The following is a 12,169-nucleotide window of genomic DNA, read 5'->3' on the forward strand; positions in this document are numbered from 1 at the left end:
GGCTGGAGGCAAATGCAAAGAATGGAGGAATGGCAGACTTTCTGGGTGGGAGGTCACACCATTGATGGGCACTTCCCTTCTCTCTGGAGACTCTCTGCTGGGAGATTTCGGCGAGAACCAGAAAACCAGCACAACCTTTCCTGACCAGCTCTTTCCTGTCTCTGCATTTATAAGAGCAAGACCTTGGATTGGTGAAGTGTGGGTAGTAAATCCGCCAGTGTCATGTTGCTATATTTATCCATAAAGAATTACCCGGCACGCCCCGTTCATCACTGAATGCTGAATGGCAGTGCTGAATAGAGAACTGGCTGGAGAATCTGGTTTTAGACATGCGGAGCCTGTTTGTAATTCATCAGCATTGCTCTTTTCTCTTGGTCATCGGTCTGTGATAAAGAAAACTGGATACAAGAGGAATGTGCTGGGCATTTCAGTGCTTTGAGAAAACATGACAAAGCACTTCTCAGGGCCCATCCCTAGACAGGACCCTGCCTTTACCACTTCATCTCCCAGATGCCTGTGGAGCCAGCCCCTCACCAGAGAGCTGTCTGGCTCCACTCAGGCCTCAAATCTACTGCGTGTTGATGGAAAATCCTGCATGTCGTGCCAAATAAGGCTGATTCAAGGCCGACCTTTCTCCATTTGGGCCAAATGCCCAGCATCCCCAAACCCCTAACACACCACTGTTTGTGGGTCTGCTTTCCGGGGGCTTCTTAAGGAAGAAAAAAATAAACAGGAATCATGGTGAGGACTGGGGAGGGGCCCTGAGGGCGGGGAGGGGGCTCCATTTAATTTGGCTGGAAAGAAAAGGCTGGGGAGGAGGGCTTGCCATTGGATCCAGTTCATTACTTCCCAATAAATCAAAGAAGGGCTGAGAATCCTGACTGCCATCCCCAGTAAGGATCAAGTTCAGCTTTCTGGAAGAGGCCTAGAGGTGGATAACAGCACTTCCCGGTTTAACCAGGTGACAAACGCTTCTGCTTTAGCCCAGGGGACATGATTACAGACTTTCACAGCTTTTGCCGACCACAGCCTGGCCTTAAAGTCCAGACCTAGATTCCCAAAGCTAGTGTGTACCGCACAGAATGGAGACCTTGCCTGAGGAGGTAGTTCTCAGAAAACACTGGCAGGAAGGAAGAAAGAAATGTATATTCTAGGAGGCCTCTGCTAACCAGGAAAAGGGGCTGAGTCACTCTCTAAAAAGTGGAAGGGGCAGAGAGCAGCTATCAACGCCCTCATTTTACAGATTTCCTCACCTCCCTGCAAAAAAACCGCCCTGAGACTCAGACAGGGGAAGTAGCTGGCCCTGGTCACACAGTAGCTTAGCGGCAGAGTTGAGAGGAGTCTCCATATGCCTTCGGGATGTGTTGTGATGAACTTTTCCTACTGATACTGTTTCCTCTGGCAGGGGAATGTCTAGACCAGTCGCACCTTCTTGCTTTGACCCTTCAGAACTTTGGCCTGTCCAATTAAAGAGGCACAGAGCCCTCCTACCCACAGGTAATGTTTCTAACTTACCGAGCACCTATTATGTGCTTAGAACTTGGACTTTAATGATCCCACTTAAGTCTCACCATTCTAGTGAGGAAGCATCACATAACCCATTTTCCTGATGAGGAAACTGAGGCTAGGAGGGGTCTGAATCCAATTTCAAACCAAGGTGGCTTTCATTGAACATCCACGCATTTTCCTCTCAGATGAACTGCTAGGCCAATACCAAAATCTCTCAGGCCACTCTTTTGCTGCTGAGTTAAAAGAGATCCTGAGACTTAGCCTGGGACCCCGACTCGCAGAGATTCTGTGGCAGGCGAAGACCTTTTCTCCTGTCGTCCACTGCCTCTTCGCCTCGGAGGACGCCCCGGGGCGCGAGCGGGGCACGAGGGACCCTGGCTCCTTGGAGGCCCGGGGACGTGCTCTCCGCGGTCAGCCGCGGCCGCTCCACCGAGTCCTGGCCTCCAGCGCCCTCACCTGGCTGCTGCGGGCGGGACTCCGCGCACCCAGGCTTAGCGGGCTCGGGTCTGCGTCTCCCAGAGCCGCCGCCAGAGCCCGCCCCGGTCCGACCCGGGCGCAGGGCCCCCGCCCCACTTGGGCAAGGCGGGGACGCGTGGAGGGAAGCTTCACTGGGGGGCGAGGGAGGGAGCTTCGGTGCCGCGCGGGCGTCAGGGGCTCCGCGGGGGAGGAGTCAGTAAAAGTGGCTATAAAAGCGGCAGCTCCGGCTGACGGCCGGGGAGCTAGCGCGCAAGCAGAGCCCAGCGCGGTGCAATCGGACCGAGCCTGGCGAGCGCAAGCGGCGCGAGGAGCCAGTGGGGCTGAGCGCGGCCAGAGTCTGAACCCCGATTTCCCAGACGAGCTACCACTCCGCTTGCCCACGCCCCGGGTGCTCGCGGCTCCTGGCGATCAGCGACCAGACGCCCGGGGCCGCTGCGCTCCTGGCCCGCGAGGCTTGACACTGTTTCGGCCACCGACCCAGAGGTAAGAGGGCCTGGCTAGGGCCGTCAGGGATGAGCTGACGGCCCATGCCACGGTAGGGAGGTAAAAAGCGGGGGCTCGCGCCTCCACCCGGCATAGGGTAAACGATACCCGCCTCAGTTTCTGTTTGTCTGTCCACCGTGTGCTGTGCAGTCTACCTCTGTCTGTCTGTTTGTCCATGCGTCTGTTGATGGGCACACGTCTCTGGCACGGACCTCTGTGGGATTTCTCTGAGATCTTGTGATGCTTTACAAGCTGCAGGTGCCGGGGGGCGCTGGAGTCCCCAGAGGGCATCCAGAGGGGGCAGACTCCTGCTTTCCGTAGATTTTTCCCCTTCTGAATGGCACCTGGGGCTTGAGCCCGGGAGAGTGTCTCACCGAGGAGGGAGTATCACAAGGGTCAGGTCTCGGTGTCCTGCCGACTGGGGAGCCAGCTCAGGCTGAGCGCTAGCGGGCGTGCGCCTAGCAACAGGTCTTCGCCCTGCTGCTCCTGCCTCAGCACGCTCTTCCTCCCGGTTTTCCTCGCCTCCCAGTGCCTCTGGGACAGCGCTAGGCACCCAGCGACGCGCTGGCGCGGGGCCGAGCTGAGGCAATTGCAATGTTAGATGAACCCGGGATCCTCTGCTGATGTTTAGACTGAGATTCCATACGTGGCATCACTGGAAGAAGGTTTGGTGCTCCCTGGCAAAGGACGTCGGCTGCAAGAAAGGTCGCGTTAGGTTGGGAGGAAAGGCAGAGTCCTGGCTGAGCGCTGGCCAGGTCTCCCGCTCGCCGTTCTGGCAATGAGGGCCAGTGACATTCTGGAATGGACCCCGCGGGATGCGTGTGCTCATGAGAGAGGAGCGCGATGCGCCCTGGGTCCTCAGCCGCAGACACTCTCCGCGACAGCCGCTGTTCCTCAAGTGTCGGACGCTACGGCAGTCCCAAGGAGCTCCGCCAGCTGCCGGGTTTGAGGTCCTGAGTCCTTCTCCAAGCAGCCAACGCTACCCACAGGTAAGAACTCCCTTTAAAAACTAACCTTTTGATGTGTGAACCAGTGCCTGGCTGCAGCCCCATCCCGGGGACAGTGAGCCGGGGAGCGCGTCTCTCCATCCCTGCGGTCTGGAAAGTGATCCAGGGCGCGCCCGAGGGCGGTGAGCCGGCGGCTCTGCGTGCCCAGGCGCGACGCCACCATGGACAGCTCCCAGCCACTTCCTCCACTTGGGGTCTGTGGCCCTGGGTCTCCGGGGAAGTCGTGCGCTTTCTTCCCAGACCCAAGGCGTTGGGGCGCTGGGACAGAGGAAAGGGATTGATAGTCCGAGGGGGCCCTCGGTATTACCACTCAGGAGGCAGCCCAGTCCTCAGGAGTCTGTGGTTTCTGACCACGTCCTAGCTGAGTCGGCAGGTGGCTTTCTACAGGACCTCCCAGAGGCACTCTGTGGTTCTCTGGCTTTTCTATGACACCACGGAGACACCTCAGAGCTGTTAGGAAAGCGCGACCCCTGAGAATCCGACCCAGGCAGTGAAATAATGCCAGATACAATTATGCCAGACATAATTAGGGATCCAGCTCAAACTGTTTTCTGTGTAGGGCACAGGTTCATGTGTTCCATCAAATTAAATTATTTATTTAGTAAATATGGTATTGGGAGGATATATTAGTTTCATGATTAATGACAGAATGGAGAAGAAATCAAATAGAACAAGTTTATAGAGAATGCAACCGGACGTATTTGCAAAAGCAACTATGCTTTTCTGATCCTAACAGTTTTGTTCAAAGCCCATGACATTCTTAAAGCAATTTCCAAAGGCTCCTGTTTAGCCCAGTAGATGACTTTTCAAGTTGGTTACTTGAAACAGGGTGGAAAAACCTGTAGGGTTTAATCTGTGCACCAAATTAAAGATCTCCCTCCTCTGGTAAGAAATGACACTGGATGGGGCTCTTTTTGTCATTTCCACCCATACAGAAGTGCGTATCTTCCTTTATTTTAAAATTACAAGAAACCCAGGTCTGCTTTTTTGGTGGCTGACAAGGGCCCATGGAAAGTAAAAACAATTAAACACCTCTTATAAAAAAATTTTGAGACAACATCTGTGACTTTGGGAAAGTTGCTCAAATGTTTTGTGCCTGTTTGCTGATCTGTAAACTGGGAATAATGCAATCCCATCTTGTAGGGTTGCTGTGAGAATTACAGTAATTGGTACAATATAAAGCATTTAATCCAGTGGCGAGCACAGAGAAATCTTTTAAAATGGTAGCAATTACAGATATATTTTAAAGACAGTTGTGCATTTCTTTTGAATTATGTTCACCAACCCTTTGCCCTCTCTCTTAACCTAGTAACTGTTTGATAGGGACTCCATCTTCACTTTATTTTGCATCCAAGAACTTGTTGATGGAATTGATGAAAATTCTGGAGTTGATCACAATGCAAAAAAATTCTCATTTAAAGACAAATGGAAGAATTTTTATGTGATAAAAATCAGTCAACTGTTTTCCCCTACCTATACTACTTGGAGGAAAGATAAAAGTAAGTCATTTTCAAAATATTATCACAGCCCTCTGGTTCAGATGATCAGTTCTTCCTGATTGTTCTCTCACGAGATTGCAAAGTCTTCTAAGAGGCTTTGTTGTCTTTCTGGGAGTGAAGTACTCTTGGGCATTGATGGGGAGTGGCCTCCAAGGCCTGGTTTCTAGATCACTCCAGGATGAAAGCTTTATGGAGTGGAACTTTATCCAGGGATTCACTGAGTGGTCATTGCCAAGCAGGAAGCACCTTACTTCATGCTTGAGCCTTGCTTAGGTGTGAGATTCTGACCAAGACACTTGCTCTGCCCAGAGCAGTGGGCACTTATTTGATCCCAGCTGGACTGGAGGGTCCTCTCCAGCTCTGCATTTCAGGGTTCTGTCTGGTAGACATCACTAATACATGACACACCACAGAAGTTTGGAGAATGCAATTATATAGTACCCAATCTTCCAGTTAGAGTTTTTTTTTTTTTTTCCACAAAAGTGTGTGCATGTGCGCATGTGAGTGTTTTTATCCCTGTCAGTTTTACATTCTGGTGCTCTTAGATTTTTATTCTTCTCCTCCTTCTACTCTTAATAGCTCAGAAGGAATCTTAGCTTCTTCCATCTAAAAGGATTGGAGTCGAAGAATACATGCTACAGATGCTCAGAATCTTTCTATGAGATTACTGATGACAAGAATAGAGCAGGAGGACATGGGGCCTTGGATGACCTTGAATTCCTGACTGTCTTCTGTGGACTCCTATGCAGATTCCAGTTTCCAGCATACATTTGGCTTTCTGGTAAGTAAACTATTGAACTTCAGGACACTCTTGGAGTGAAGGGCCAGTGAGGGGAGGAACTGTCATGAGAAGTGGTAGAAACGAGCTCTTCATCAGTTCTGTGGCATTCTACCTGTTGCAGCAGGACCTGAATCCTCAGGACAGACAGATCCAATGGCAAGAGTGGCATTCAGTGGGGAAGGCCAGCAGGATGAAAGGGGTGAATTCAATTATTCTCATCAGCCTCTTTTGAAGCCTGCTGCTTAAGTGACCTCTTTTTAGCACCTTCTGTGGTATTGGCAGAATATCACAATTTGATGGATTAAATGCAATTTGCATATTTGCATTTGCAGTTATAGCTCAAAAGAGAAATGCAAACATGTAGGCTGGGTTCCTAAATGGGAACAAAGTTAAGTTTGTGAGCTGCATCCACAAGATTGCACATCTTTTCAAAGTATGCATAGACTTTTCAAAGTCTGGACTACACATCTCTTTCTACATGATGGCACATATCCAGATGTTTGATCTTATCAGGGTAAAGCATCAGCTATCTCTTACCACTTGGTTTTTGGCCATTATCTGGAGGCAGTTTCAATTTCCTCTGGACAGTGAATAGGAAAGGATCACATTGTTACTCTCTTGTATCTGGTTGGGTTGGCAGGAGGCTGGAAGTGGCAGTGGGTGCCAGGAGAGACTTCTCAGTGGTGGATTCCTGTCTACCGTTTTGTAAGCTATTCAACTGGGCCTGACCCCCCTTTCCCTAAAGTCTAGCAGGTGGAAACTTTGCTAATTTGAGTAGGATGGTGACTATCATGATGACTTTTATTAAAGCTGCACCTCTTTGCTTTAGCCACTCTCTTCAGGGGCCATCTTATCATCTCTGGTAGACCCCCTAGTCCTTCTTTTTCTTCTGTGTGCCCTGGCACCAGGCTTTGTTCAAGTTTGGTTCTTCAGAAGGGAGGCTGCTTGCAGAGAAATGTCATCAAATATACATTTGCTGTCTGCTTAGTTCCCTTGGTGTCAGGAAACACACATGCCCACCCAGAGGGAGAGGAGCTGCTACTCCTCTCTGCCCCTGTTATTTTTTAGGGCCTGTCCCTAGGCTCAGCTTGACTCCAGGAATCTGAATCCACCCTTCCCTCCCCACCCCTGCAGGTGAGTGAGCCCTGGGGAGCACAAGCAGGCAGGCCTTCCTTGCACAGGCACCTGCTCAGAGCAAGGAGCTGGAGAGCCTAGCTCCTTGCACTAGGATGTCTTTGAGTCTTCTGGAAGGGCAGTTGTATCAGGGGTTTAGATGCAACTTCAGTTTAAAGTGCTTTGCCCAGACTTTGAAAACCTTTGAAGACCAGGTCTTTGAAAGCCCTGTGAATTTCTTTCTCTCCTGTCGGTAGGAGAGCCACACCATTAGACATTTTCTGGTATGGAGAAAGCACATCTAGATAGCTGTTCTGGCATGGAAGGTGTCCATGCCAGATTGCTGTCTCACCTGTTTTTAGACATCACACAGAGCGGAGAGGGCCACCGGCTTCCCCAGGAGCCTGCTGCACTCTTTGGCCCTCTCTGAGGTGAGGAGTTCATGCTGTTCTCCAGAGTCTTTGTGGCTGTAAGGTATGCACCCAGCCCTTGGGACAAGGAAAGTACAGTGGCCTGGAGGACAGGCACCCTTTTCTGTGGCTCTGCCAGTCAGGAAAGATGGGAACCGTTGGAGTGTTCCTTGGGGACTGCTTTATGGGTGCCAGTCACTGTGACTGTACTCCTTGCCTGGACTATCAACCAGGACCTGGGCAGGTTCCTCGACTTCTCTAGTCCTTTCTTTAGGGGTTAGGTTAGACCAGTGCTTCTTAGACTTAAAATATGCCAGCAAATCATAGGGGCACGTGTTAAAGTGAGAGTTATGATTTGGCAGATCTGAGATAGGGCCTGAGAGTCCACATTTCCAACATGCTCCCAGGTGATGCTGCTGGTTCACAAAGCTGCCTTCAAGCCGTGGGGGCCTATGTCATTATGACATTGACGACTTTCTGTGATTCTGATTCCAATTCTTTTTGGTGTAATTTACGTCAGTTCCTGTTGTCCGAGTTGAGGAAGCCCAGCTGGTCTGTGCCCTCCTAATGACCTTATAATGACCCTTAAAATTCTTGGAGATAATTATTGTCGCCCCTAAGCCATCTTATCAGCAGACTAAATATCTTGGCCCCCTTTAAGTTTCCACTTTTCCCTGTCATAATAAATTTTCCAAAGCTCTCTGGATTGAACTACTTTTAAGTGCAAAATCATTGTGCAAATGGCAATTTATCTTTGCCTGGCAGAGGCATTTGAATGTAATTTTGGTGGTATTAAGAGATCACTCGGGGAATTTCATCTAACTCTGGCTCCAGACACTGAGAATGCATGTTTACATTTAAACAACTATTTTAGACTCCAAAGATCACAATTTCTTCTTTTTTGAACCTGAAAATGAAATTTAAGACCCAATTACCTTCCTCAACTCCCTCCCTGTGGCACTCCTGGGAGGGTGAATTGGTCATCACCAGTACATTCTGGGTAGCCCAAGATAATGGTGTGCAATTGTGTTCTGTCACCCCCCACCACAGTAGGAAGCAGAAAATAAGTTGAGTACAAGTTTTTGATAATCTTCTATGAGGCAGGCCCTGAATGAGTCACTGAGAAGGCAATTGAATACATGGTTCCTGTTCTCAAAGAACTAGCAGCCTGGTGAGGGGACAGATATCCCAGTCAGAAGTTGTCATACAGGGTGATGGGGGCTAGGACAGATTAGTCAGGAGGAGTGGAGGGCAGAAGACCCGCTGGAGAAATGAAGAAGACCATTAATTCAGCCAGAGGAGATCCGAGGAAGCTTCACTGAGGGCATGTGAGAGTCAGAAGCTCAGAAAGGCCTAAACCCCTTTCTTCCTGCAACCTCTCAGGTGCATGAAGTTTCTTACCTGCCTCAGGTGCATAAGCTCCCTTACCTGTCCAGATACATAAGCTCCCTTACTTGCATCATGTGCATAAGCTCCCTTACCTGTCCAGACTCTGGGCTACACCAGGCATAAGAGAGAGTACTTCAGAGTAGCCGTTAGGCCTCTTTCCTTTAGTCTTCTACAGTAGTAATTTAAAAATTACTTGAACCACAAAATGGTTTTTTTTCCAATAAAATCTTAGTAAATCCAATTTAAAAACTAGATAAGAAGTGGCTGTGGTTGGGGTTGGGAGCTGATTTTTGTCTTGAGAGCTCTCAAAAAGTTCCACCGAGCTTTGTGGGCTCCAAGGAGCACAGTCTGAAAAATCTCGGTCCTGGGTCATTTCATTTTGCTTTTGGCAGTCATATCAATAGTGTTAGCTTAGTTTTATTGTGGTTTGTGTTGCTGTGTCTTTTTTCTGTTTTTTTTGTGACAAAGTCTCACTTTTGTCACCTGGGCTGGAGAGTAGTGGCATGAACACAGTTCACTGCAGCCCACCCTCCTAGGCTCAGGTGATTCTCAAGCCTGCCAAGTAGTTGAGACCAATTTTAGCTAATTTTTTTGGACTAATTTTAGCATTTTTGTAGAGATGAGGTTTCATTGTGTTGCTTAGGCTGGCCTCAAACTCCTGAGCCCAAGCGATCTGCCCACCACTGCCTCCCAAAGGGCTGGGATTACAGGCATGAGCCATTGTACCTGGCCTGCTATGTCTTTTTAACATTCTGGATGTCTTGCTGTGTGTGTGTGTGTGTGTGTGTGTGTGTGTGTGTGTGTGTGTGTTTGTCCATCGAACAATTTTCAGTGAAAATTGAAAACTGGAATTAAAATTAAAAACAGAAATCTGGAATTATCACACATGTGAGAATCCAACAAAGATGGGCTACATGGAGGACCAGTGGGAAGGGCTGTATAGGATAGGTGCTGGTCCAGGAAACTCCAGCTTGTAGCTGAGCATGGGAGGGACAAACAAAGCTGTGAGCTTTTTGCAAAAATAGGCTTCTTATTTACAACCTGGTCTGTTAATCTTGTTAAACCTCCCAATATTTTTTATATAAAAACTGGTAAGGAAAAAATATCTTATTTTCAGGGTTTAAAATTTGTCAGGTTCTGTCCAGGATCTTGCATCCTTTTTCACTGATGTCAAAAAGCCAAATTTGATTGATTACAAGATGTTTTGAAGGTGGGGTTTGAAAAGAGGAGGCAAGTCAGATGGATAGGAATGGAAGAGCTCTGCTGCAGAGGCGCAGTGGGGAGTGGGGCTCCAATTTTTAGCTGTGGCTTCTGTCTGCCTCCTACAAAGCTCTCCTCAAGGGAGAAAATGATACCCTGAATGGGATAACACCCGAAGAGAGGCTGCCCCTCGCTGATGGGTGGTCCCAGGCCTTAGAAAGGGATCTGAAGAACCCTTTCTGGGCCTGGAGCCAGCTCTAAAAACATGATCATATGAATTATTGAAGATGGTGAGAGTAAGGCTTCTTCAGTCTAGAGAGTTTAGACAACACCTTCACCACTTCTAGGTATGTGAGGAACTCTAGCAGAGGGAAGGGGCCCCCTGGCAGAGGGGTTTTCCTCTAGGATGGGCATTTGCAGTTGCCTGGCACTCCTTCTGCCAGCCATACCAAAACACTTGCCCTGGACAGTGTCAAGGAACGCTGAGTGTTGGTGGGATATCAGCAGCATCTCTTTCAAAGGGAAGCCAGCCTCCTGTCCGGAGGCCTTTGCATCAGCCCACATCACCATAGCAACTGGAGCATACTAAAACAAAGACTGACTCCCAGACCTTGGGATTCAGCCTCCCTTTCTCTCCTACTTCCTAGATTTTTCCTCAAAGCTGGACTTAGGTTGGCTCCTTGGTTGTGCTTGATCTCTTAGCACTGGTAGCCATAGATCTTGGTTTCTAAAATCCCATGGAACTGTCTTAGGGGGCTGGCCAGTGGTGAACCTGAGCCATCCACTTGTACACAGTGGCTGCTGCCTGGGCTGTCACCATGTGTGGGCCCTTCTTCTCTCCAGCTTCCTGAGGAGGCAGTGGTAACTACAGGTGGGAGACAAAAACACTGATGCTCAGAGTTACAGAGGTGGTACAGGCTGATGCCCTTGGGTATCTGTCTGGCTCCTAGTCCAAATCATTACTTGTTCACCTTCTCTAGAGGACTCTTGTCATGCTGTGATGGACTTATTCCCAGCTTGGTCTCCTCAAGCCTCCTAAAGGCTCCCCTCAGGAGTCCTACTGAATCCTGGGTCTCCAGTGCCTCCCAAGCCTCTGTCGGTGTGTAAAGTCATGCTCCTTCTTGTAAAGAACAGTAGGATTGAGCCCCAAAAGGAGTGCATAAGGGAACTAGTTTGGGTGAACCATTAAAAAAATTGTTTTAAGGCCGGGTGCAGTGGCTCACACCTGAAATCTCAGCACTTTGGGAGGCTGAGGCAGCCAGATCACTTGAGGTCAAGAGTTTGAGACCAGCCTGGCCAACATGGTGAAATCCTGTCTTTACTAAAAATACAAAAATTAGCCAGGCATGGTGGCATGTGCCCGTAATCCCAGCTACTCTGGAGGCTGAGGCAGGAGAATTGCTTGACCCCGAGAGGTGGAAGTTGCAGTGAGCCAAGATTGCGCCACTGCACTCCAGCCTGGCCGGCAAGAGTGAAACTCCGTCTAAAAAAAAAAAAAAAAATTCTTTCAGAAGAAACTGGTGGTTTATGACAAGTCTATTTCAAAGCTGATTGTGTTACAGGCGCTGAGTAATTCACTCTTATGCTAGTTTTCCAAAGGTTTGGGTTCAGGAAAACCTCAAACATAGTGGCTAAGTACTTTTCCTTTCCTTTCCTTTTAAAACCTTGTTTATTTTCAGAGGCGTTTAATCCATATGTTTTAGATCCATTTCCATGTTACTCAGCAAAAGGTTGTTTTGCACCAACATTGCTGAGCCATGAGTGAGTCTGCTCCTCTCTCTTCCACTCCAACTGGTGCTTGCAGCTGAGCCCCATGCTCACAGCCAGACGACTCTAAAGCCTTATATTAGACACAAGGAAATGTAAGCACTAGAGGCAAAAGAAAAATCAATAATATTGACCTTATCTTTATTTAGAATTTTGATATTTCATTCATCACGACATTTTTGGTGCTAATTTTGTTTTTTAAAGTGTTGCATTGCACAGTTCTTTATATTGATGATTGAGTTTTCTGGTGGCCTCTTCAATTTTGAGCCCAAGGCAAGTGCCTCATTTATCTCACTCTCATCCTGTCCCTAGTAAACACCCACCTCCAGGGCCCATTCTGGTTGGAAGGTTAACATCCCAGTCGGTTTGGGTTCTGCTGTGGTCTCCCAGGCAGAGATCAGTACCAGAGACAAGGCAGACATGCCCTTTGGTGATGCTAAAGGGTCCTCTGAGCCCTGTTGATTTGAATTTGGGGTGTGGGACTCCCAGAGAAAGTGGAGAAGAGAGGAACGTGTGTCCTTTTCAGACTTGGCA

General features: G+C 48.8%; 1 protein-coding gene across 1 annotated transcript in view; it reads left to right on the forward strand.

Moving 5' to 3' along the window:
* Positions 1-2,202: 2,202 nt before the first annotated feature.
* CEMIP (cell migration inducing hyaluronidase 1) overlaps positions 2,203-12,169 on the forward strand; it is a 171,808-nt gene continuing 161,841 nt past the window's right edge. Inside the window, exon 1 of the mRNA XM_010383307.2 lies at positions 2,203-2,469. The gene's annotated coding sequence lies outside the window, so the exon portion shown is untranslated. The remainder of the gene's footprint in view (positions 2,470-12,169) is intronic.

This window comes from Rhinopithecus roxellana, chromosome 5 (genome assembly GCF_007565055.1).
Source record: "Rhinopithecus roxellana isolate Shanxi Qingling chromosome 5, ASM756505v1, whole genome shotgun sequence".
Classification (NCBI taxonomy): domain Eukaryota; kingdom Metazoa; phylum Chordata; class Mammalia; order Primates; family Cercopithecidae; genus Rhinopithecus; species Rhinopithecus roxellana.